Source organism: Mastacembelus armatus, chromosome 9, assembly GCF_900324485.2.
Source record: "Mastacembelus armatus chromosome 9, fMasArm1.2, whole genome shotgun sequence".
Classification (NCBI taxonomy): domain Eukaryota; kingdom Metazoa; phylum Chordata; class Actinopteri; order Synbranchiformes; family Mastacembelidae; genus Mastacembelus; species Mastacembelus armatus.
In genome coordinates, this window is record NC_046641.1 from 17,175,248 (window position 1) to 17,202,254 (window position 27,007).

Here is a 27,007-nt window from a genome sequence, read left to right on the forward strand (position 1 = left end):
CAGCCGCTCTGTTTAACACTGCTGCTTTTTTTCTCTTCTTATTCTTTTCCACTACACCTGTCAACTTCACAACTTGTCCAGTCAGTTCTACTTTGTTCTATGCTGTTTCACATTTTATATGCTCTGTAACCTAATCTGTTTTATTCTTTCCATTTGAAGGACCACAGTAAATGTAAATTGTGAATGTCCAGTTACATTTTATTTCATTCCATAAAGGTCTATCCGTATCTATCCTTCTGCCTGCTATAGTGAAGGCCATCCACTCCTAAAAATACATGAGCAATTTTTACAATTTTACGATTTGGCTGTCTCCATATACAGTAATTCAGTGGATTTGATTCATTTAGATCGTTATATTGTTTTGCTCTTGTTGTTCACATGTGTGCTTTGGAAACAAGTTAATATATCAGCAGATATGTGGGGCAAGCTGTTCACATTAAGACTGATAGGTTTAGGTTAACAAAACAGCAACAAAAAGTAAAATGAGCAAACAGAACTCAAATGCAAAATCTTTGCTGAGAAGGTGAAAACTAAAGTGTGTTAAAATATGACATTTTGGTACTGTGTTTGAATGACAAATAAATGTGCCTTGTCATTTTTTTCTGGTATTTCAAAGAGAGAGGAGATCTGCTACAGGAAACTAGTCTCAAATGCAAATGAGATAGCACAAGACAGGGTGTAATTTGATGAAAATTGGATCTTTGACTTTGTGTTACCGTGCACCTGGTCTGTTCTGTGACAGAAGTGTGCAGCTTTTGGATAATAATGCTAAATGAGAATCAACACTTTGATTAAACACTCTCTAATCTAAACTAATTATGTCTACTGGCTACAGTTTAATGCAATTACAGCAATTACTTGCAATAAATCCATTTCATTTATATGAAAAACCATCTGCATGGATTACTGAACCGAGTGGACAGATTGGCAAACTCTACACATGGACTGGTAAACCCACATGGAAAAAAACTAACCAGGAACTATAAATCACTTTGAATTCACTGAGGGACTTCAGTGAAGCTAAGCTGGACTGCTTTAGGACACTTGTCAACTGTACAACTTGAGATCAGTGACGCTGCTAAGGTTTTGTGTGTCATGCAAAGACACAGACCTAAAGGACAACATGGCACAGAATGCTTCATCCCTTCACAGGCACAGACATTGTCTGAGTCTGCCACTGAACGTGCTACTTTGACATGCACTCCCTTCACAACAGCTATCTTGAGTAAACTTGTCACCGACATTCTGATGATAAGCACATACACAGGCAACACAAGGTGAAACCGTGGGCCAATCTGTGCACACAGATTCCATCCATCCATGCATTTTCTATTCTGCTTATCTGTACAGGGATGAGCCGATCCCAGCTGTGCACAGATTCTCACTTTCATTTCTTTCCTAACACATGACCCATCATGGGTTCCACATAATTCTTCACTTGTTTTTGCAAAAGGTCATTTGTATTTTGCTATAATTTAGAGAGCTATACCCCTGTGACTGAAATAACATAATTTAATACATAAAAATTATATAAACATGTCTTTTTTTTGAATGTCTGTATGTTAAACCTTGAAGATTAATTTCTGCCCAGGTAATTTGAAACTGGTCTTCAAATCTATTTTTGTTTAAAAAAGGCTATTTTCTCACAGTTTTTTTTTTTCTCTTCTCCATGCTCCAAGTCATAATTATGAGTTATAGAATGCCTTACTACTTCAGCCTGGCTCAAAGCTGGATTTGTTTATGAGGGAATTTACGTGTATAGTAGCTTTTTAACGATGATATATGTCATTTATATGTGATGTGTACACTGTATCAGTCTTCATTAGAAAATTCCTGTCAAATTGGCATCTCCTTCTTGTTTTCTTCCTTGTATTTCTGTTTCTCTTTCACTTGGCCTTTTATTTTCTCTCACTAGGTCTCAAATCCCTTGCAACCACCCACCATCTCTCTATGCCTGGCCCTCCCTCCTTGCATATGCCCCTCCAACCCTTTCTACCAGGCATCTTTCTATTTTAATAAAACAGATGTCCCTTCATTAATAAAGACCTGGCTGGCCTACTGCAGTAATGAAGGAACAAGCAAGTGTGCTAAAGAGAGGAGGAGGAGAGGATGGGTACACAAAGATAATATTTTACATGTATGTGTGCCTGTTACTCTACCAAGCAGAACCCATAATCGACTCCCTATGCCCCCTCCCAAGCAAACACACCACCATGCAGTATAATGAATAGTGAAATAGAATAAAAGCATGAATGTTATTACTTGAATCCTCTAACTCTGTTCACTTCACATTTGTATGAAATGTCTGTCTGTCACTAAGTGGTATCAAAGGATTTTCAAGCCCCTGTAAGTTAAACTAAAAAATATACGTGAGGCTAATTAGTCCAAAATGTGTTGTAGCATGAAAGTCAAATAAAACTCTTGGCATTATTTTAAGTGCACAGCCAAACAAGAATGCCCAGAATTGGTATAAATAACCAGAGCACACACCTGAGGCACAGCATGAATCCCACATGCCCAGGAAAGTGTATTGTAGCTAAAGGAAGTGCTTGGTTAGTTTCAAAGAGAGTTTAAGGAGCTTCCTGTTGCGCTCTAAGGAGAATTTCATGTCTTTTCCCCTTGAGAGTCAGACATGCTGAGCTACACCAGCTGTTGTCCCACTATCACACACCAACACAAACTCCTCTTAAATGTGGACAACTGCAGACATCTTCAGACCAGCAAGCACACAGATAATAACACTAAAATACATTGGCCTGGCAGCACATACTAGGTACAGTGGGTACGGAAAGTATTCAGACCCCTTTAAATTTTTCACTCTTTGTGTCATTGCAGCCATTTGCCAAAATCAAAAAAGTTCATTTTATTTCTCATTAATGTACACTCAGCACCCCATCTTGACAGAAAAAACCAGAAATGTACAAATTTTTGCAAATTTATTAAAAAAGAAAAACTGAAATATCACATGGTCATAAGTATTCAGACCCTGTGCTCAGTATTGAGTAGAAGCACCCTTTTGAGCTAGTACAGCCATGAGTCTTCTTGGGAATGATGCAACAAGTTTTTCACACCTGGATTTGGGGATCCTCTGCCATTCTTCCTCGCAGATCCTCTCCAGTTCTGTCAGGTTGGATGGTGAACGTTGGTGGACAGCCATTTTCAGGTCTCTCCAGAGATGCTCAATAGGGTTTAGGTCAGGGCTCTGGCTGGGCCAGTCAAGAACGGTCACAGAGTTGTTCCGAAGCCACTACTTTGTTATTTTAGCTGTGTGCTTAGGGTCATTGTCCTGTTGAAAGGTGAACCTTCGGCCCAGTCTGAGGTCCTGAGCACTGTGGAAGAGGTTTTCTTCCAGGATATCTCTGTACTTGGCCGCATTCATCTTTCCTTCAATTGCAACCAGTCGTCCTGTCCCTGCAGCTGAAAAACACCCCCACAACATGATGCTCCCACCACCATGTTTCACTGTAGGGATTGTATTGGGCAGGTGATGAGCAGTGCCTGGTTTTCTCCACACATACCGCTTAGAATTAACGCCAAAAAGTTCAATCTTGGTCTCATCAGACCAGAGAATCTTATTTCTCATAGTCTGGGAGTCCTTCGTGTGTTTTTTGGCAAACTCTATGTGGGCTTTCATGTGTCTTGCACTGAGGAGAGGCTTCCGTCGGGCCACTCTGCCATAAAGCCCCGACTGGAGGAGGGCTGCAGTGATAGTTGACTTTGTGGAACTTTCTCCCTTCTCCCTACAGCATCTCTGGAGCTCAGCCACAGTGATCTTTGGGTTCTTCTTTACCTCTCTCACCAAGGCTCTTCTCCCACGATTGCTCAGTTTGGCTGGACGGCCAGGTCTAGGAAGAGTTCTGGTCGTCCCAAACTTTTTCCATTTGAGGATTATGGAGGCCACTGTGCTCTTAGGAACCTTGAGTGCTGCAGAAATTCTTTTGTAACCTTGGCCAGATCTGTGCCTTGCCACAATTCTGTCTCTGAGCTCCTTGGGCAGTTCCTTCGACCTCATGATTCTCATTTGCTCTGACATGCACTGTGAGCTGTAAGGTCTTATATAGACAGGTTTGTGCCTTTCCTAATCAAGTCCAATCAGTTTAATTAAACACACCTGGACTCCAATGAAGGAGCAGAACCATCTCAAGGAGGATCAGAAGAAATGGACAGCATGTGAGTTAAATATGTCACTGCAAAGGGTCTGAATACTTATGACCATGTGATATTTCAGTTTTTCTTTTTTAATAAATTTGCAAAAATTTCTACATTTCTGTTTTTTTCTGTCAAGATGGGGTGCTGAGTGTACATTAATGAGAAATAAAATGAACTTTTTTGATTTTGGCAAATGGCTGCAATGACACAAAGAGTGAAAAATTTAAAGGGGTCTGAATACTTTCCGTACCCACTGTAGGTAGACAGAAAAACAATAACTGCTCACTAAATTGTCTGTTTGTGTTATCTACTAATACTAGAGATCAACCAAGAGATTAATTTGACTTCACATTTCTAAGAGAAACTCTAAAGTAACTGAATATATAACAATTAACCTGTAAACATAGCAGAAGGGGAGAGTGGAGGTGAGGAATCAAGGGATACTGCAGGCTTTGAGGGCCACTGCACTTTCAACTTAATATTGTGGGCCCTCCGTTTTTATCCCTGTCTGATCCACTCTAATTCTAAAGGAGAGAACTGAATGCCCCCGCTCTAATTTCACACAGCGATTTACTGGGTTTGTTATTGTGTGAAAGCTGACTGGCATTGTCTGTGTATTTGTGTATTGTTCTATTGTTCTTTTATATTTGTCACATTCATTTAGCACCAAATCCTTTATCTAATCATCTAAAAAAAAAAAGGCAAGTCATTAGCTGAGGAAGTTTTTTTTTTCCGTTAACTTCCAACCTATCAAAAACAATGGAGACGAAGTGAGTGACATGGCGTACCTCTCAGTGGTTTAGGAATACTTCCAATCAGAGGCAGATTCAAGCAGCACCAAAATGACTGTGCTAACAACCATTCATGTTCTCTCTTCATTAATTCATCTTCCAAGAATTGTCCTGTGTTTTGACTGGCCAATTAAAAAAACAAAACCACACTCACTCTGATAATTCCCTACATTATAGGTGAATTCACAGAGAGGACACTGTTATCTACCTAAGCTCATTGTCAAACACTCATTCAGATGGTGAAAATAACAGTAATGGCTTCAATTTTACTAGACGACCAACAAATACTAAGACTAGCAGAATGACCTTTGCATTGTAGCCCTGTTAACAGTGTAATATTCATTATAAACATAGCATCTTCAACCCAGACAGCAATGTGTACTGGATGCCCACTGCTCGGGGTGTGCGTTCAGGGTGTGTGTTCACGGTGTGTGTGTGTGTGTGTTCACTGCTGTGCGTGTACACTTTGGGATGGGTTAAATGCAGAGCACAAATTCCGAGTATGGGTCACCATACTTGGCCATGTAAGTCATAAAATGTACATGGTACAAAAGCTTGGTCATACCACAGGGGGGCACAATCCAGTGTCTTCATGTGCCTGTCCCAAGTCCGGGTAAATGCAAAGGGTTGTGTCAGGAAGGGCATCCAACGTAAAATTTAAGTCAAATCAAACATGCGAATCACAAAAGCTTAGTCACACTGTTACATTAATGCTGTATGATGTGTAAAGTCCAGTTCAAAAACAGATTTAGGTGTTGATATAGTGACAAACTGAAGATATGACAGCTCTGTTAACAGGGCAGTATAATCACAGCTATGCAAATCAAATGCCATCACTCAAAATTACCTGTAAACAGGTAAATCACTGCTGAGTTAAATGGATACAAGTCTGTAAATCACAAAGTAATCATGGACAACAGACAACAAATGAAAAATGATGATTGAATATGAACAAGAAGTGATGAATGTTGATTATTGTTATTTGAGTACATCAAACTTGACATTGTAGGATTACGAAAGTACCATTCTCACATGGCATTATGAGACTGATAATGAAGCTGGTGTCTGTTTGTAAATATATGTCTCTCTTTTTTAAGATAGAATAAGATCATTTTTAATTGACATTGGCATTAGCTTTTCAAAGTGAATCAACATTTTATTCAGTTCAAAACTACCTACTCCAATCTCTGCTCGAGTCTGTGAATATGGAAAATAGTGTCTCAATAGCCTAAAGTGGCTGTCTTTCTAGAATCCATCGCTGTCTTCTTTCCTTTTTACCTCTTTTTCTGTATGCACACACATGTTGTCGGAATACATAGATGAAATTTGATTTCCATCTTTGAGAGGACAGGAGAGGAGACTTGGCAGAGGATGTGAGAGCCACTTGAGAACACTGAGACCTACACAGAATTAGATTGCTTTGGAATTCACTCATGAGGTCACATTTACCATAAGGAAGGTAAATCAATGCTGAGCCGTCTTGATTGGATAGAGAAACAGGCTAAGCAATGAATGATTAGATAAATGATGGATAGATGGCAGATGGCACATACAAACCTGGGCCAGTGTGAGCTTATCCCTACCTAGAGGGCGAAGAGACCATTACAGAGTCTATGGTCTGCCAGACTACAGCATTCAATTAAAAAAAAAAAAAAGGAAAGCTAAAAGAAGGACATAGTGTTATTACAGATTTCATTTCCTGTTTATTAGATGGTGCCCTTCATAACAGATCTGATATAATATATGCAGTATAATAACACGAAGAAATTCATTTCAGACCCAGGTTTGTAGTATGACCCAACCCAGACACCCATACCTGTTTCATTCCTCCGTCATACCATGCTGCTTACTGCTTCCGGACAAATGGAGATGGACATGCATGGATGGAAAAAATATAAGAGAGGACACAAAAAAAAACAGTGTAGTGAGATGAGTATGATGGAACATGATCTCATACACACAAATGACTACAACCACACTGATGAAAGTACTGTAAAAGGGAAGGTGCACAAAGGAGTATGGACATGTGTTTGAGTGGAGAGGGAAACGATACGGGTAAATGTAGTCACAAGGATACATGGATGCGTGGACTGACAAACAAAGAGAACAGGAGTAAGAGAAATGTATTTGTATATTAATTCAATGTGGAAAATAAAAAGTGGTAATAACTAAATATTTTGTTAGTTGATAATCATTTCAATTGCAATATATGATCCTAGAAAACACACACAGTCTAAAAAGCAGCTGTTTACTATTTAGAAAACAGCTCAAACATTAACATACAGGCAAAAGTCTTCAAGAAGCAAAGCACGGTGATTCTCAGAGAAGAGACTGTGTGTACTTAACTTATTTACGACATGCAGAGCCATCGTCATAAAGAGACTACATGTGACATTAGGAGAGCCATCGGAGATCTGTGTGCGTGTGTATGTGCGTAAATGTATGGGTGCCATTGTAGGGTCTACTTCGATGAGAGCAAATCTTTGTTAGTTTCCTCAAACCCATAACCGGCAAACACACACCCACTCAAAAGGACCTGCATGCATATACAGTATATTCAGATTACAAACACATACAAATTGGAATAGTTATTTATAAAAGAAGGCAGAACAAGAAAACTATAGACTGTCAGTAAAACTAATGGTGATCTAAAAAAGGAACTGAGGAAGGAGAACAGAGAGAATGTGGAGCCATGAAAGGCAGCGGCGCTTGGAGAAGGCGCCAAGACAGTAGGAGGTCTGGAAAAGGGACAGAAGAGACCAGAGCCAGATGAGAGGAGGATCAAAGACCAGGACAACACAGCATAAGGAGTTGAGATGCCAGTTCGATCTAGGCTTTCTTTAATAAAAAGAAAAAAACAGGCCTTATGCCCTGTCTGCAGGTCATGAGACTTACTCAAGGTACAGTAGTATCACTCAATGATGTTCTGTTATACTGTACTTTTCCAGTGGATAAGGATAAAGATACATAATGCCAAGACATACTGCCAGTTATGATGTCCAAAACAAGTAAGCAGCTTACACATACACTGATACACCTGATACATCTGCTTGAGTTAGTTCCCAACAACATTGATGAACAGCTAACTCACAGCCACTGTAAACTTGGACATGCTTTGGAAAAATGTTGTGTTTGGAACACTTTGAACAGTCTAACAGTGCTGGAGTGGTTTCTGCAACATCAGAGTGGACATATTGAAAGTTATTATTGCTCTGAAACCGGGCTATGTTGGAATCCACTGAACAGCTGTAAAGCCAAACAGACTGAAGCTACTGTCCATCACAAAGGAGTAAGCTATAATTTTTTTCAGATTAGTTTTCTACTTTAAAGGGAGTGTATGTGTGGTACTACTCAAAGAATAGCTTTTTCAGTGAATGAGATGAGATCCTATGACATTTGAGCATAAAATACAAGTACTTCCCTTCTGGTACATGCTAGGCACATGTAATTTTCTAGGACTGGGCTTCCTTTCAGCTTTAGGCATCACTTGTAAAAATTTGAAATTATACTTTAATCTAGCAAACCACCTGAGCTATGCGAGTTCTACCTTGCTTCTAGGGGATGTCTAGTCATGAAACTCACAAAAGTGGCACTTTTTCTTGTGGAACTGTAGAGATCTAGATCCAGCACTTTGTAATTATAGCCCTGAAAGTGCTGGTGCTGAAACGTGTGATTTCGCTTTGCTGTATAACGATGATCTCCACTTCTGTCTGTTTGGGTGTGACGAATGCACACAACTGCAGTAATACAGAAAACAAAGTCACACATCAAAATGAACACTCACTACAAATATGGGTACATTCTTTGATAGGTTTAGAGCTGTAATATGTATAACACTATAGAGGGGTAAAATATGACTTCCTTCGGCAAGAAACACGGAGTAAAAATGAGAAAGGTCTGAAGAAGTGAGGGATGGAGAGGGAGATGATCTGAGATGCCCAAGTTAAAATGTTAATCTGGTCTTGACCTTTTAGAACATTTCTAAAGGGGCCGAGAGCCAGCAGGCGCACAAGTACACACACCCATGCTGCAGTCTCTGGGCCCCTAATTATATTAACCCACTACTTGAATGAATTAATATGTGACCACAGATACAGTGTTTGGTCCTAAAAGTGGAGTGGAGAGAAAGTGACAGAGAGAAAGATGTACAGAACCGAAGGAGAAACAGGTGGTGGATTGAAAAAAAGGGTGAGCATAGAGGATGAAAAGGAGACAGGAGAGAGAGCCAAGAGGCAGAGAGGACCTCTCCATTCATTGCTGATAAGAGCACCTATAGGTCAGCAACATTACACACTTCAGCATGGACACATGCATGCCATGGTGGAGACTGTGCATAAACAGCTTGCACACACATACTCACGAACATACTGGACATTTCACCCTCATCCTTAGTTCTATTGCTTTCAACTATCTTCCACCATTTCACTCTCCTCTCTCATATTTTCCCTCAGTTTTCGCCTCACCTCATCACCCTCTCTCCTGTCTTGGTGAATTTATATCCCCTACCTTGTCTTGAGTCCCTTCCCTCAGTTCTCTTTACGTTCTATTTCCTTTTCATATTTTCCTTTTGATCTCTCCATTTTGTTTCCCACTGTAACTCTGCTCAGTCCTTTTAACTCCTTTATACGAGCTACAGATGCAAAACTAAAAGGAATTGTGCCTTTGAGGTTGTAGCTCCTGAACTTCAGCACTCAAACTGCTCCTACAAGGCTTATGATCTGTGGACATTGAACTCTTTGAAATAGAAGCTCAAAATTCACTGAGTCTGTGTTTAGATCTGTTATTCTGATATGATGTCTCAGGTTGTAGATGTCTCAACAGCTGTCTATATTTACTGGAGCTCATCCACTACTCTGTCCACAGACTCCACTGTAACCTTTTTTCTTTAATTTGTCCTTTATTTTATTTGTCCTCATTTGACAGTTTCTTCACCTCCTTCACGTCTTCCCCGCCTGTCCTGTTCCTTTACCCTCTCTGTCATGCTTTCCTCCTGGCCTTGTTGAATCTTTTGTTTCCCGGTTCCTGATGTCCTCCTCTCCGGACTCCCTTCTCCTCTCCCGTCCTTCTTTCCCCTCTCCAGCCTATGTCGGTGTACCAAGTGTCATTGTTCAGATAATTATTTATTAACGTGTTTATGTCACCGCCCTCCCTGTCTGTCTGTCGCTGCCATCTGTGCCCAGTTAGGTGCCCGCCTCCTGCGCCGTCCGGCCCTGCCCGCCGGGGAGAGAGCCGTACATGGGGGCACAGATCAGATACTTCCACACAAACGCCTACATATTTTCTCTTTTGCTGTTCTCTTTCTTAGACAAAACAGACTCCCACATGCACCTTCTGCTGACAGTCCCCTCTCTTCCTTGTGCTGCCCCTGGGGCTAGACGGGGTTAGCTGGGACGGGAGGCACACAGCAGTAGTCACCACAGTCCCTTCTGTCCTGTCCTGTTCTGTTTGCTTTATTCTCCCCTGTCAGCACTACATATAGAGGGAAATGGTGGTAGCAAGAGTGTGTGTTACCTTGGCAAAGTTATGCAGAGGACAAAGGAGTAAGGCACAGTTAGCTCACATACAAAAACTAATGTGGATAATCTGGGATGTTTCATCAAACTTTCAGGGCTGTTAACTGAGCTACATTGCTGTTGTTTAAATTCTTTGTATGTGAAAATGGGCATTTTTTTCTTTAATACCAAACTGATTCATTGAACCTGTGATAAAAGCACAGCTGGTATTAATGATGGTGGTTGAAGCTGGAAAACATTATCCATAAGCACAACTATCCATAAACATGAGAAAACAAAGATTTGTGTTTACAGTATGACACAGTGCAAGTGCACGCAAGTGCACGTGAAACCAACTCAAAGCATTAACACATTTGACTGAATGGCATCCTTTACTTCTTGTACTAGGACAGACGGAGGAAGGAGCAGGGAGAAGACAAAGCAAAAGGAAGAGAAACACAGAGGAGGAAACAAAGAGAGAGGGAGACAGAAAGATAAAGAAAGGTAGAGTAAGCCTGTGGGACTGCAGGGGGCGATTGTGATCACGCATCCTGGAACTGAATAAGTAAACAGAACAAATATTCTCCATCTCTTCTCTGCTCTTCTCACAAGCCAATCCAAGTCCCCCGCCATCCATTCCCTCACCACGATCTCTATCTGTTGGCTTCTTCACTTCTTGGCAGTCCATGTCTCTCATCTCCTCCACTCCCCTTGGCAGCATTCTTTCATCCCCTCTTTCTTGATCCATTTCTCACTGCATTTCTTCGGCTCCCACTCTTCTCACAGCATCAAGTTTTTCTTCTTTTACATTCCTATTTCTACCTAACTAATCTTCCCTGTCTTGGTCCTTGTGTCTGCATGCAGTGTGTGTGCATGTAGGACTGTAAATTTCTCTCTCACAGTAGAAGACTATGAGGGAGGCTGGCAGTGAGGTGGTTCCAATGGCCTCTGTGAAGGAGTGAAGAGGAGTGTGGGTACTTCCTTGGGGAGAGTGCCTCATTAATGTGAATGGCACACAGGAGAGCATGTAGAGACTGTGTGTATATATGTGTCTCTTCGACTGCCCTGTCTATAATTAGGAATCACACATGTAGTGTTATGGATCAGAGTTAGATAACCGCTCTGGCAGCTAGCCAGAATTGAAGCTATCTTCATACACACACACACACACGCACACACGCAATCACAGAGAGAGAGAGAGAGAGAGAGAGAGAGAGAGAGAGAGAGAGAGAGAGAGAGAGAGAGAGAGAGAGAGAGACAGCTCCCTCTTCTGTGGTTCTGATATGGCAGAGTAGTATGGTGTTTGGGAGATTTGGCTTACCCCTGCAGATGGGCCAGTTGGATATATCCAGTTTTGCCTTAACCATATCTGTCTCTAGCCTGAAACCACATCCACAGATGCACACACCCACACACTTGTACTTTCATCTGCCTAACTGAGGCAGGCAACAAGGGAAACACAATGGGTACCCAAACACTTGATCAAAGATGTGGCACAGCCACACATGCACAAAACACTCAAAATAGAGAAGGATTCTTGCCCTCATTCAAACCAAAGCTGCAAGACTGCCACTGGGCAGGCTTGCATACCCACACACACACACATACATTCAATCGCTTTCACTCTCTCCACCTGCTAACCCTTACTGCTATGTCGATATCAGCCACTCATACACACATTAACAAACCCAGGATCTGACTTTGCTTGTCAGACAACAAATGCTGATATATGTTTACAAGACACTTAATCAAAAAGAGTCAATGTATTTACAATTCAAATTAATTCATAACAGTTCAGCAAGCTCTGGTCCACCTGGACCCTCTTCTGTCAGGCCTTTATGGGGCACTGCAAAACATTTCACCCTAATAGCCTGTTTATGACTTTAGTTTTGAGACTATAGAAAAGATGCAGTGTCTGTGACATTATCTGCAGCTTTATGATGCTGAAACTTTAGATTTACCACTCAGTGGCACTGTTATTTGTTTGGAACTTCAAAATAGAAATTTGAATGGAGCTTAAATTGAGCTTAGCTTTGATGAACCAGCAGGATTCACTACAGAACACTGCTGCATGGCTTCAAACATACAGCTTTTTAACCCCGATGACATCTTGATGAAGGTACAATTTACAAAATTGCCACTAAGACACACATAAAAAGAGGAACAAAAATGCTTGCTGTATTTCTAGAAAGATGTGCCACACTGGTGGCCCTGAGCTGCAAAATATAACATTTCACAAAACACAACAACAAATGAAAAAACAACAACAAATTCCAAAAGTAATGGGCACTTTTCCACTGACCTACAGCATACCGTATAGAATCAGAGACAGAGTATAAAACTGTATTATGAGCCTTTTCTTGCTTCAATTGGTTTCACCTTGCAAAATAAATAAGGTTTAACTCATTAAATGTGTCTGCCCTGCAATTTGTCAGTGGTGACAAATAATTCAAGATCTCAGCATTATTATCAGTCCTTGAGTTTGAGTAAAAAAAGTAAATCAGAAACACACAAAAATGAGGAGTTCTTGCTGAAAGTCTGTATGTGTCTGTCAAAGTGAGAATGACAAATACACAGACAGACACACACAGACACACACTCAATACACTTATCCACAGGCATGGAAGAGCGTAGGTGCCCTTGTGCAAATGGAGCAAACAAATTAAGCTCTAATGGCTCTTACTGTCTCTTTATGCTCTCACCTTCAAACACAGGTATTATTTTCCTGAGAAGCACATATGTGCACCCACACACACAGATCCGGGCAAGCCACAGAAACAAGTCCTTTGTCATTTATGGTTAACATTAGATGCATATTGAGTGTGGAGTTTGGTCTTTGTTTGCATGTACTGTTTGAATGCATCTGTATAATTTTGTGTGTGTGTGTGTGTGTGTGTTGTGAGTATGGGTGAACTGAAGGTGTAAGTGGGTCAAGCCTGTCTCTGGATAGGGTTCAGGGTCACATGAGTAAATAAAAGGTTTGACAGGTGGGGTTACAGATCTTAGTGCAATGACAGGCAGGGTTAAAGTTTACACATAAGCAGAAAGAGTATGGTAAGGTAAGGTAAGGTAGTACACTGCATTCAAACACTGGTGCTCTGGATCCTAAAGCATGCTCAACTCTAGTCCAGTACAGAACATGGTGTGGAGGTAGGCAGGGAATAGACATTAAAAATAAGGGACATTTTGGTTGTTTGGGTTTTTTTCCCTGGAGGTGTCTTCACTTTGGGAAATTCCTTAACTCCCAAGTAACATAATATTTTCTGTGCAGCATTTGACACCCATTATTTATTTACTGTCACTCTGCGTTATTTTTATGATATAATTCATAATGGAGTTTGTTTTTGTTTTCATCTTGACAGGCAGTTGATTCATTTCCATAAGTGAAAACATTTCAAGAAGAGGAGGGGGAAACTTAAAAGGCACCTTTAAAACCATGGTGACCACATAATATACTTTGTAATTTTCTGATTAGCTGATAGATTGTTAGGATGCCACGTAGCAATTTTTTTAATATAAAAAATGTAGAACACTACACTCAATTTTGGTCCTTTCCATGGGCTATAATCTTTGTGATGCACTTGAACTGGCATCTAATTTAAATGCCTTCTGAGCTTTAAAAATATGCATAATGGAGAGTACTTCCATTGTTCAATATCCAAAACCATGTCATTTGTCAAGACCATTGGCTTATAACAGAAATGATCTGCACCACTGAATTGCAATAGAAGACAAATTATCTGTAGCACTGACTTATGCTTGAAACGAATTTTCCCTCCTTCTGATGTAAAGTGTAGAGAATATTATATTGGCTGTTACATCAAATTTCACCAGGCAGAGCTTTTCTGTAAGACTGGCTTAAACCTGAAAAAAGATCCTTTAGGGTCACCATCCCTTTGGGTAAGTTTAGTTCAAATAGGTATATTAGGCAGCATTCTTGTCAACATTACAGGACAAGGCAGTGAAGGTGGCATTCATCACAGAGAAGGTCTCCATACCAGGACTTGATTTATACTTAAAACAGGCTCATTATTTCACTTCACATGACCAGCAGTGGACACTATCTATAGTGGCTGTAACTCAGACATGTCAGACATGCCAAGAAATACTCTTTTTCACACATTAAACACACCCTATATCAACACTTTTTTTAGTACATTTAATTTAAAGTAGTTATTAATTAATATTGAATTCAAGTGCATTAAACTAAATTCTTTTTTAAGCTTTGGCTCTCACAAAGTCAATTCTTACTGTAGAAAACACTGCATTAGCTGGTTTGTGAAGTAAAACAATTGTTTAATAAACAGTATAATAAACCTGTGGAGCCGTACAGATTAATCAAGCCTCAGTACAAGACCCACTGTTCTCCCATCTAGTATGGAACATTAAGGCAGACCACTACAAGACACAGTCACGTCAGGCGATATCAGAACAGAGACACTCACTCAGTTGTCTCCTTGACGACAAAGTGGCGCTCCCATGCGCCTTGATGTCCTGGAAACAGAAGACATGTTGACATAAAGAGCAACCAATAAAAAAATAAAAGAGAGGGGGACGGAGACAAAGAGGGATTGTTGTTAGAACAAAGAAAGCAATACTTTAGAGCATGTTTCACAGCAATCATAAAACAACCTCTCACACACCCCTAATATTCATTCATAAACGGTGGACTTTTTCTTTATTATGTGCAAATGATTGAAAATAGATCCTTGCAAATGGAACAAATATAGTGTCACTGATGCAAAGCAGCTTAGAAAGCTGAAGGCTGATCCATTATGTTGTGTGTAGAGACTGCCATGCTGTTTATTCCAGTGACCCACACACATGCGTACTTCATTCATTCATGCATTCACTAGTTCTCCTCTGTCTTCCAATGTCTATTAAAAGACCTGGCAATCCCTGCTGACTACACACTCAAATCTTTTCTCTAATACTGATGAACTATGTAAGGTGCTTTGTGTCACTAGATTTTATGAACAGATGAAAAATACAGCTAGTGGGTGACACCACAGCAAAGTACAGGGTGTATAAATACTGGTGCTTTGTTCTTCATGTTCCCACGCGGGGCTGTTCTTCATGTACCCACACAATGATTTGCTTGCCAAACACGGCAAACGCTACACCAGTTCTTCGACAATGTGCTTAGAGGCCATGAGACAAGAATTTTTGGGCTGTGCAAACATGAAGGCACAATAAACAGCATTTTCATGGTATTTTCCTCCACAGTTTCCTGCATTATTGATATTAATGTTGTCCCAACTGACAATGTTGCATGTGCCTAATTATTTTCTTTCTAAACTCTGCAACAAAGTGCAAAAAAGAAATATTAGTAAATGCTGCATCCTTTTAAGATACAAGCAAAAACCTGGTTTGTAAATAAACCTGCATTTAAATGATCATTTGTCATCCTGCTATTATAGCAGTAATTTAGTTTGAGAGGCCAATACCACTTTAGCATTTGCTGCCTGAATATTAATAGGCCCATAGTATTATTTGTCATTGAGCATCAATATGAAGGTGTGTTCAAGTGCTGCTAAGTGCATATTGTGTTAAAAATCTTCCTACTATTATGTGGATACTATTGTTACATATTTTTGTATTAACAGATAGTTCACCAATGTAACTATAGTTAATTTAAAGATTTTTTTTAATTTTAATTTTGTTTAAAAACATTTTAAAATATTATCAGGATAAATAGTACTGTATGATAAACATGTACAAGCTGCATCATAATAGCAGGGGCCTTAGTAAAGACTATTTGTAGTAGTTAAGGTAATATTATGATGTTTAGGACGATGTGGGCATTGGCAAGAGTTAGATGTTGGAAGACAGCTGGTTAGCTTAGGTATCAAAGGGTATTAAAGCCTGCCTATTGGTACCGCTAAGGCTCACTGGTTTTGTGCTAGCCCATTCCGCATCCAGCAAATTTGACTCTCCCACTTTTTCCCACCTAGTCGGCCTCTAAGTGTCACCAAACAGCAGCATTTCAGTGACTAAAATACGTTTTATACTTCAGGGACAGTATTTCTCAAAAACTTTAATTTTGATTTTCCTCTATTCAAATGCAGCTTTCACTTTCAAGGAAATCAAGTTCAGTTTTCCATAAGTGGGACAAAAATGACTCCTAAGCACATGTAAATGTATAGAGCTGCTTCTGCCAGTTACATTTGTCAGGATTATAAAGTATTTACTGTAAACCACATCTCTACTGTCACTCACATCATCACTTAGCCCAAATGTTTAGGAAGACATATTTGATTTTAATGTCAGTGTCATCTGTATGTTTGTTTAAAAACTATAATACTAAAATGACATAACATTCACAATTTGATTACAATTATGAAAGGCCATCTATTCACAAACTATACCCTCTTCTCCAGCATTGCATTCAGCTGAGATGTTTATATATCACAGGGGAAATTACTGTACAAGCAGAGAAAAGCAGTAGAGACATACTTAAGAGATAAGAAATAGGAAAAAAATGACAACAGTTTTCAAAAGGAGGAGTAAAAACACCACATGGCTGAGGGATAAACCCTCGCTCACATGGTCTGAAGTTCTAAAGTATTTCCCAAGTTATGAAAATAAATCAGAAATCATTGTATTTGGTCCTTCATATTCCATCCCCACTCTGAAGAAGAGTCTTGACTCCCCTTCTGCAAATATCAAGCCTACAGCCAGAAACCTGAATGGACTCTTCGACCTTTCGTTTGACAAACAAGTCACATGAATGATCCAATTATGTACCTTCTGACTGAGCAGCATCTCAAAAATCAAGTTTCTCAATTGTCGTACTGAACACATATAGAGCACGGATATAAAGTTTCATATTATTTCTGAATCTGACTTCAAGTATGTCACTTCTCCATCTTATAGAACATCTTCGTTATCAAATGTCACAATCCACACCACCTCCAAGAGATTCACATGTAAAACCACTACACAATGCCCTGATGTTTCTTTTATATGCAAGATAATCTTTTCCTCTGCTGCACTTGGTGAAGTGTAATGTTCAAATCATACCGATCATGCTCGCTCAACAGATCTCCTGCTGTCACTATGTGAAAATGCTTCACTGTGAGCTTTCTGCTGTGGGCCTAAAGAGCTACAGTAAGGGAACAAATGGATCAATACGTCAAAGATTTTCTTCCTGTATACTCTTTACATACCCTATAGTCACTATTCTCCTCAAGTAAATTTCCACTGTTCCTGAACCTGGCAAGGACAGTGTGTCTTCTAGCTGTCCTCTCTGCTGCTGACAGGACAGAAATGTTGTAATGGAGGCTGGAGTCACCATGGATGCAAACACATGGATGCACTTCTCAATTAGTGCATCTGTTGTGGACGTGAATGTTTTTCTGGCCCAGAAAAATGTACTTAATGCAACTTTAAGTAAAGGACCTCAGTGCATAGATGGACCCGGGTTAAATTTAGATATGTATTTTGTGTTGGATGCACCAGATTACATTTGCGGTTTCTGAAGACAACTCGATTCTTTCACTTTATTCTGTTTTTGGACATTTTGTACATATCAAATCTGACAATCTACTGTGTATTTCAGTTTTCTATCATGTATACAAATGCACCATATTTACACAGACAGAAGCAGTTCATTGTCTAAGTGAAATCAAACTCTGTTTGTGTTGTGGGAAGATGTATTGTAGATGTATTAAACACTTTTCTACATTTTCATTTTTCTGCGGTTCACATTCCATTTTGTCTCATAAACGATACCACTATATCAATTTCACTAAGTTTATTTCAGCTGTGAAGAGGCGTTATGTTTTCACCTTTAACAGTGTAATATTATCAAACACTGTGTATCTCGATTGTCTACTTTACGTACTACTTTATCTACAGTACTTTTTCCACATTGTGGCGAGTGTTTAATTTCAACTGTGAGCTATTAAACATTTATTTACTCTAATTAAAACATTTTGGATGTTGACTGAGCTCCAATCATAAATTAAACACTTTTTTGAAACACATTTTTAAGATCTGTTATAATTAGAGCTGCTCTTTCTATCAATCAAATGTAAAAGAGGGTTTTCTTATTTTGGGTACAAACTGGTAAGATTTATGTATATCTATGAGGTTTGTTGGGTGCTTTTCCAGTAAAAAAAAAAAAAAACACACAGACCCTCCTTTCTCCAGTTCACATTGAAAACTGCTTGTTCAAATAATAAAATTTCATCTGATTCAAAGGCTTGGTGAAAACACTGAGGAGCTTTGTGCTTTTATAGCACTTAAATAACATCTAGTGACAAAACCATCCCAAGAGTACACAACTATTGAGGCAGACAGTTTACTTTTGATCAGTGGACTAAACCTCCACACTCACAGACAGCTCTAATCAGAGGAGGCACAAGGAAAGATGTCTTGAACATTAAAAGCTAATGGTCACATAAAACTACAATAAAATACCCGATTTCCATGAACTATCCATCCATCCATCCATCCATCCATCCATCAGTTAAAACTATTATTTACAAGCATACAACTCTCACTTTAATGTGAAACCTGGACACTGACCACACCAACAGTACTGAGAAAACCTTGAGGAGAGGGTTAACAAATTATAAGAAAAACTAATATAGGACGAGTAGCGACAGGGAGGGGAAAGGAATGAATGAAAGAAAATGAATGACTACAATAATGACAGTAACAGGAGAGCAGGGAAAAGAAGGATGGAAGGAACCTGAATGGAGATGTATACAAGTGAAAGGCATAAAATGTACATAAAGGTGAGAATTAGGGAGGTGAGTGAAAGGATAACAAAGAATAAAGTAGAGAAAAATAGGAGATGAAGAAGAACTTGCAGTGTAAATGCAAGAAAGATGTTAGAAAAGAGGGATTAGATTAGGACAGAGGACAAATGGGAAAAGGTGGTAAGGGGCAAGGACAGAGTAAGGAAAAGCAATATGAAGACAGAGAGACATCTCAGTGCAGAGAAAATGGATGAGTATCATGGGCATTTTCTATGGAAGAGAGCAAAAGAAGAAATGAAAACTTAGAAAAGAAAGGGGAGAAAGATGGAAGGACAAGAAAACTGAAGGACATAAAAAGAAGAATGTATAAAAACTCTAAGTAGGGCAGAACACTGCCTCTCTCATGCTAAGCCCCTACCTCACCATCTTCCTCTTTCTTATTTCTATCCCTAGCAGCACCATTACTCAGTAAGGACTACGGCTGTACAAAGTGATCTAGTTTACAGGAATAGGCATGGGAGACCTACATACTCACAATCAGCAGTGGACCCTCCAACCTCCTGCTTTGATTGGCACAGATGTGGAGAGCATTGATGACGCATGTTCGTATGATCTGTGTCATATTAGATATTGATTCAGGGTTCCCCAGGCCCCAGGAAAATATACAAAGACCAGCCAATGGTGTTTAGTAGGAGTGCTCTCTCCGCAGGAGGTCTGCTGAACATGAGCTGTGTCACCACTGGACACAGCAAAAATACTGTAGTTGGACTTAAAGCAAGTAAAAGCAGTCTAGACCCAGGCCTTTCCCCACACGATGTTCTGGATCAATAACCCAAGACAAAAAAATCTCCAGAACAAAGGCAAAGGAAGAGAATCGATGACTCGTCGGCTTCAGTTGTACAATTGTTAGGACAATCATTTTCACAGAGCCCAGAGGTGCCACCAGTTAGTAGCTGAGATTACTGCTACTGACTGGGAAAGTTTTTCTAAGCATTGAACTGTTAAGGAACATTCACAGAGCTCTGTCAGGGTTAAACTAAGATTTTTATCCACCTTTAAAGCCTGACAGAACTCTACTGATCTCAGGTCATGTATCACATAAGTATGATCAAAATGACATTTACAAGCAATTACACCATACAATTTTGTTTTTTTTACGATATTACTCATGATGATTTATGTAACAGTTTAATAGGTAAAAACCAACAGAGGTGAAGAAGAAGTAGTCTACACACAGGGGGAGATCCATTCAAGTAAAACTACTGGAAGGATGCACAGCAACAAATATCTTATCTCTCCATGGTACAGAGCTGGTTGAATCAGATGAATAAGTCATAGTTTTAACTGATGTTAGGCACACCGTCCAATGTATGCTGTATGAATATCTCTATTGTCCTCCACTGGGAGGAGGTGTCAGCAGAATGAATGTTTCCTTTGCTCAGAGATTTCTATCTTAACCTCATTCTTTTTGTAGAGTCACACAGGGACATGCAGTACCTTTATGCTTATTTCAATTTTTGCTGCCATGTCTTGGTGTTAGCTGTTACACACTGTCATCTCATTCAGTTCCTAACATGCCCACAGTTATGCTTCACAAAGTGCATTTATTTAGGTGACTGGGCATAGTAATTACAACAGGAGTAAAAGTCATTTTTTGCGGTTGAGTAAAAAAACATGACAAAATCTTTCAAACAGGAAACAGCTGACCCGTCAACCGTCAGCGTTTTAAGTAGCTATTTTAACTCAATCCATGATATTTCCCTAAACCTAACCTAGTTGTTTTGTGTCTTAACCCAATCAAATGACAGTGTTGTGTATGAACCTAATTTGATTGTTGATTTTATTATTGTAACCATGACAACAAAGCTTTGGTGCATGATAATATCCTATTAAACTGACTACACGAAGGAAAATGGCCATACTAACCCACATATAAGGCACCAATAAAACATTTAATGACATTTAATGGGGTGATAACATTCAATGCAGGTGGCAGCTGTTTTATGGCTAATACATCACATTATAGGAAAAACATTTATTTGGCACATTTGTGAGCAATGGCTAAAGTTGGTTATCTACCAATTTAATTAATTGATATAGATTTTTAAAATTTATTTTGGAAAACTCTCTTATAAATAATAGCAGAAATTAAATATAGCAAATATTCATTCATCATGGTCTCTTTTTCGGCCATCTACAATCTGATGCCCCACCTGCAAAGGCTCAATAGTTATACATATTCTGTTTGATATGTAGGTTTCTGGCACAGGGTTTTAAGGACAAGCTGCCAGAACAGATGAGGCCTATGAAAAGGCATTCAAACACAAATAAGCAAATATTCAGGCACACACCTGACCCTTTTTTCATTCTTCACACAGTTAAAGAGATGATTCCTCTGCACATAAAAATTCATTCAGCATGCTTTTCTGAGAAAACACATGATAGACAAGTGGGGGGATCTGCAACCACTAAAATTTTCTCCATTCAAATGTAATAGCCCACAAACAGACAATAAACGATCTATAACTATCCTTTCACTCCTCTTATTCTTTTCCGAAGCTACTATGCAGAGGGGGATGGGGAGAGGGATAGAAATGAAGAAAGGGGAGAAAAATAGAGAAAAGGGAAGAAAAAAGTTAAGTTGCACAAATCTACAGAGAATAGAAAATGATACAGAATGAGAAAGACAGAGCGAGGAAAGGAACAAGAGTGAGCTAACCATCAAGAGCTTTTCATTCCCCTCATAAAACGCTCCTTTTAAGAATGCCCATGAAATTAGCTTGGTGAAAGAAAGCAATCTCAATCGATTCAATCCCCTCTAAAAAACTTTCAAACAGCCACCATACCCCCAGCTCTTAAGAGTCTCTGCGGGACATAAAATAGCTTCTCGCCTTTTCTCTGTAACCCCCTCTCTTTTTTTTTCCTTTCTAGCTTACTCTTTCTCAGTTTCCCTTTCACCTTACCTGCCATCCCTACATTGGCACACTGTCAAAAAGAAAAGAAATCTTTAAGTGCAGAATTGGAAAATGGGGTCCGTCCACACCTTTCAATTTGTGTTGGGCTCTCTCGGTACACTGCCACTTGTCAGCTTAAGGTGGATATCTAGGTCTTCCTTATCAGCACTCTTTGCAAGGTCCCGAAATATCATGAGCCATGCCCAGTAGTTCTAACACATATCTAAAGACTGTTTTAGTAAGTAAACTATACAGAGTCACTACACATATACTATTACCTCCAACGCGTACTACTTAAGAAAGCAATGGCATAATATTTTATCTGCTGATAGCCGTTTTATTTACATTTGAAGGTTGAGCTTTAAATCAAGACTGTATATCACATCCACAATTATCATGCATTTAGTCACTGCAGAGGCTGCACTTTTTCCAGCATTCTCATTAATTTACTGCTGCAATCTGCCATCGTACCAAAAATGAAAATGTGGTTGGACTACATTTACAGCTGAAGAAGGGGACTGCCGAGAAGTGGACTGACATTTGGTAGATAGTGGGTTTTTTTCTTTTACTGCATGTTAAATTGGTTTAATTATGAAATGAAGAAAAATGTCTGTAGAAGGATGGGAGAATACAGGTTTGTGTGCTACTTTAAATGCAAAATAGTCAAATATCCATGATAGCTTTGACATAATAGCTATTTTTCATTTAGCTACAGCTGTGAAAATTAACAAGATGAACATCTAACCTGTCATTTAATACATTTAATGTCTTTTGAGAGCACAGTGTGACTTGTCTCTCACTAAGAAGTGAGACTCTTGCAGTCAAAATAATGTTTCTTTTCTTGACCTTCCTTAAACCTTGGCAACCCAAAAGGTAACGCTGTTAAAGTAGAATAAAAGAGGAACTTTGAGGTAAGTTGGCCTAAAGTTGCATTTCTGTGGGGCAGGGTGTGGGGGCCAGGAGCTGCCCCTAGGACGGAGTGTCTGATGGTGAAGAAACCAGGGCAGGAGAATCCCTGATGGTTTTCTGAAGCCCTGGAAACCTGAGCGAGGAAAGGAGAGACGGGAAGAGAGGAGAAGAGAGAAGAGGAGAGGAGAGGAGAGGAGAAGAGAGGAGAGGAGAGGAGAGGAGAGGAGAGGAGAGGAGAGGAGAGGAGAGGAGAGGAGAGGAGAGGAGAGGAGAGGAGAGGAGAGGAGAGGCTTAAAATTAACTTTTGCACTTCCAGGGGCCAGTGAAGAAAAGCAGGTTGAAGAGAAGGAGGACAACAACAGAGTGAGGAAAAGTAGGAGGACGTTCCAGAAAAAAAAAAAGAGAGTGAGGTAGAGGGATCGAGGATGAGTGAGATGGTCGACCTCGTGAAGTGGCAAAGGCAGTAGAAATAGCTGCCCCACTTGTAGACACACTTTTTGTTGCTATCCAACTGTCCTCGATGCACTGGGGTAGCTAACCTATATAGGCTTGCTCCACGCTGCAGTATCGCATACACACTGACAAACGCACTTTCTCTCCATTTGTCTGTTTGCCTTTCTTTCTCTCTCCCTCTCTCTCTCCTTCATATTCACATGCACACACACACATGCATGCACACACACACACACACACACACACACACACACAAGCATGCACACAGGGGAGGGGAGGGGGGAGGTTAAAATCAGGCCGCACATGCTGCAAGCTACTGCTGAGTTAAATCACCTGTGCTACTAGCCTAGCTTGCTAGCGGGCAGCCAGCTGCTCCTCTAATTAAGAGCCCATCTACTCAAGGGGCCTGAGCATATGGAGGGCTCTATAGCTAGGTACTGGTCTTATAATAGGCTGCAATGCCTTACGGTTGGGTGGTGTCCAGGCTTCTAAGAGTTGGACGCACTGTATTGGGAAGATAAGGTTACTGTGGTCCTGCACAGACAAAGGACTGTATGTAGTAAAACAAAATACAATGATACAATGAAAGAAGAATACTATGAAATATATCTGCTGTTGTATGATAGTATTCTGAGTATTGCTGTAGTCCTTTTAAATGGACCAGTTTTGTATATCTGGTATGTTAATACAGGCTCCAGCAGATCCCCGTGACCCTGGTTAAGGAATAAGCGAGTATAGATAATGAATGGATGGATGGATTGTATGTTAATACCAGGCAGGGGCTGATGTAGATGCCTCATCAGACGACAGAGACAACTTTCTTTCTATAATGTTATTACTACTAGCTTTATAGCTAGGCACAGTCTGGCTGGTAAGAATCACTGCATCCTCATGTTAAAGAGTGAGTAAATTTCTTCATAGTATAATATTGAATTGGGTTTACGGTATTACAGTGCACACATTTTCCATTTGTTAATTATTTGATTATTACTCAAAATAGCTGCTACTAAATTCCTTGATGATAACAGACCGACAGACAGACAAATAAGAAGCATCCTCACTAGCCCTTTTGAGGCAAATCAAGGTTGATTGTTATCTGAAATTTGTTTAAATGCAATTATTTAAAAGTAGTCAGACCAAAAAGAACTAATCGTATGAAACAAGTGAAAATTCTGTGGCCTTTCAATTCACGATCACGTTTTTTATGGGGTCAAATATCTGAACAAAGACGTTCAGCTAAAGTCAACTGCTGTGCCTGCTGTGTTAAAGGCATCACCATATTAATGTGAAAAATATGCTACAGAGGCCATGACAACACATAAAAACACACAAATAACCACAATAAAGAAAAAATTATAACTGTCTGAAGCATAAAAACAACCTATTTGACTGAAGGTGCTTTGACACTTTCAGCAGCTTTTTTATTGACGTTGTTGTCCAAAGCCAGGACTAATGGCAGTTTCACAAAACACACACACACACACTTGCATAGGCAAATGCATGGGCATGCATACAAATTTACAAACAAACACCTAATGTATGCACAAACCCACACCTTTGCTTGCTTTAACCTCCAATACCAAGAAACATAGAATTATCTGAGGCCATTTCAGGTTAGATTAACAGAAATGCATTAGTTAGTAATGGCAAATGGAGCACAGTGTCTGAGGCTTTGTGAGCATGTCATTTTGTGTGCATGTGTGAGAAAGTGAAAGCAAGAACCAGAGAGAGAGATTTTATATGCAGGGGGAAAAACATCTAAAAAAAAATCAAGAGTGATGACAATTATGCTCGAATGTTCCTTAACTTCACGTGGACACAGTCAGCAAAGTACTATTACTCTGAGGCATAGTTAGGTGTTTTCTTTGCCTGCACCTGTTTTAGTGACTACTTGTAGTGAAAGCAGAAAAAAAGCAGTCAAATTAGTGGGAGTGTCACTAGCAATTTAGTAATGTACTGCAATTTTGATGTCAAGATTGACTGCATTTTCAGCTATCTGCAGACATGGATTCACTGTGCAAAGTGATTTTTCTTGGTGGACACCCAATCCACATGTAACTTCTTAAAATAAAGCAGCAATTTGACTGTTTTCTTATTTGTTACACTTGTGTTTTATATTATTTAACTGTTTCATATTTTTCTACTGCATATTCATAACTAAATATTGCTATAATAAATCCAGCAAAGATTAAGGACTGGTTCTTAGCAGCATCTTTTATCAACAACAGTTTGCATTAGGGCCAATCCATTCAGCTGACTAACTCCTTGCGGTACCATCTCAGAGCAGCACATATGGTTCCTTCTTGAGTTTCTAATTTGAGTGGCAGAAACTGTTAAAGCATAGATAGACACACCAGATTCACTGTGAATATCTTAATCACATCTTGTTCCACCACTACCTGGATGTTGCAGAATAACCACAGATAAGCTCCACTTATCAAACCAGCATGTTAAAGTTCAATGTTTTACACAGGCTGCAAAATTACAGAGTAAAAATCAAGGTGTTGGAGGCAATCACATGCCAAGATGAACTGGATATAAATCCCTCTTTTGTCTCACTTAGAGCAAAAACACGCCAAGTCAACAGCAAAGTGAAGAAGAGACGAAGCCTAACTGCTTATTTCAATGTTAGTGTATTTCATTTATGTGTCTTTCCATGACATTTTCTACTCCACCACAAAACCCTCAGAACATTACGGTAGGGAAAACAGTGTTTGGAAAAAAAAAAAAAAAAAGTACCAATGTACCTTTAACAGTTTCTAACACATCCACTGACAATAAGCACAATAGTTTGCTGTGACTTCCTAATGACACACTGTACCAACATTGGGTCATTTTGAGCATGGAGCAGTTGAGTCTTTGCACCTTAAACCTTGATTTATGAAGACAGAATTGTCTCCAGGTCTCTCCACCACTCGATCTCTCTGTCTATGTACTGCAAATGATTGCAATCATCATCACAATAACCAAGCCATTTAGAACTTAGTATTATAATGTAAGTGCTCTGTGTATAACTAAAGTAAAAATGACAGTATTGCAACAGTTATTTAGTGTTCTGCAGCACATACATGAAGTTTTATTTTTATTACGTGCAAATAATGCATTCACTTTGCACTTGACTTTGTATAAGTCAAAATTATCTGTTGTATGTGTGTGTGCAAGTCAGTGTGTGTTAGTGTGAGTATTACGCACCCACTCGCTCACAGTATGACACAGCTTCCCCCGTTTAACAATGTTTTCTGCCAACTTTATACACAGCAGGATTAAAGGTATAAAAGAACCTCTGGAACAGAAGAGGAGATGAAAAAGGAAGAGACAAAGAAGCAGACCCCAAAACTCTGCTCCTGTTTCCTTTACAGGCAGCCATTTTTAGACAGTCATCCATAAAGTCTGCTGCGTTCCCATACTGTCAGACCCTAGTGAAGCCAAAGAGGCCATGTCAGCTGTGGGCGTTAGCCAGGAAGGCAGGTAGGAAGCAGCCCTCTCTCTGAGTATAGAGGGAATTTGATGAAGGTGGGGAGGAGAAGGTAGTGGACTATAATATGAATGTC

At 39.6% G+C, this 27,007-nt stretch overlaps 1 protein-coding gene across 2 annotated transcripts in view; it reads right to left on the bottom strand.

The window, feature by feature from the left end:
- The window catches only part of ccser1 (coiled-coil serine-rich protein 1), a 105,673-nt gene that overhangs the window by 26,548 nt on the left and 52,118 nt on the right, over positions 1-27,007 (bottom strand). The gene's annotated exons all lie outside the window — the stretch shown is intronic.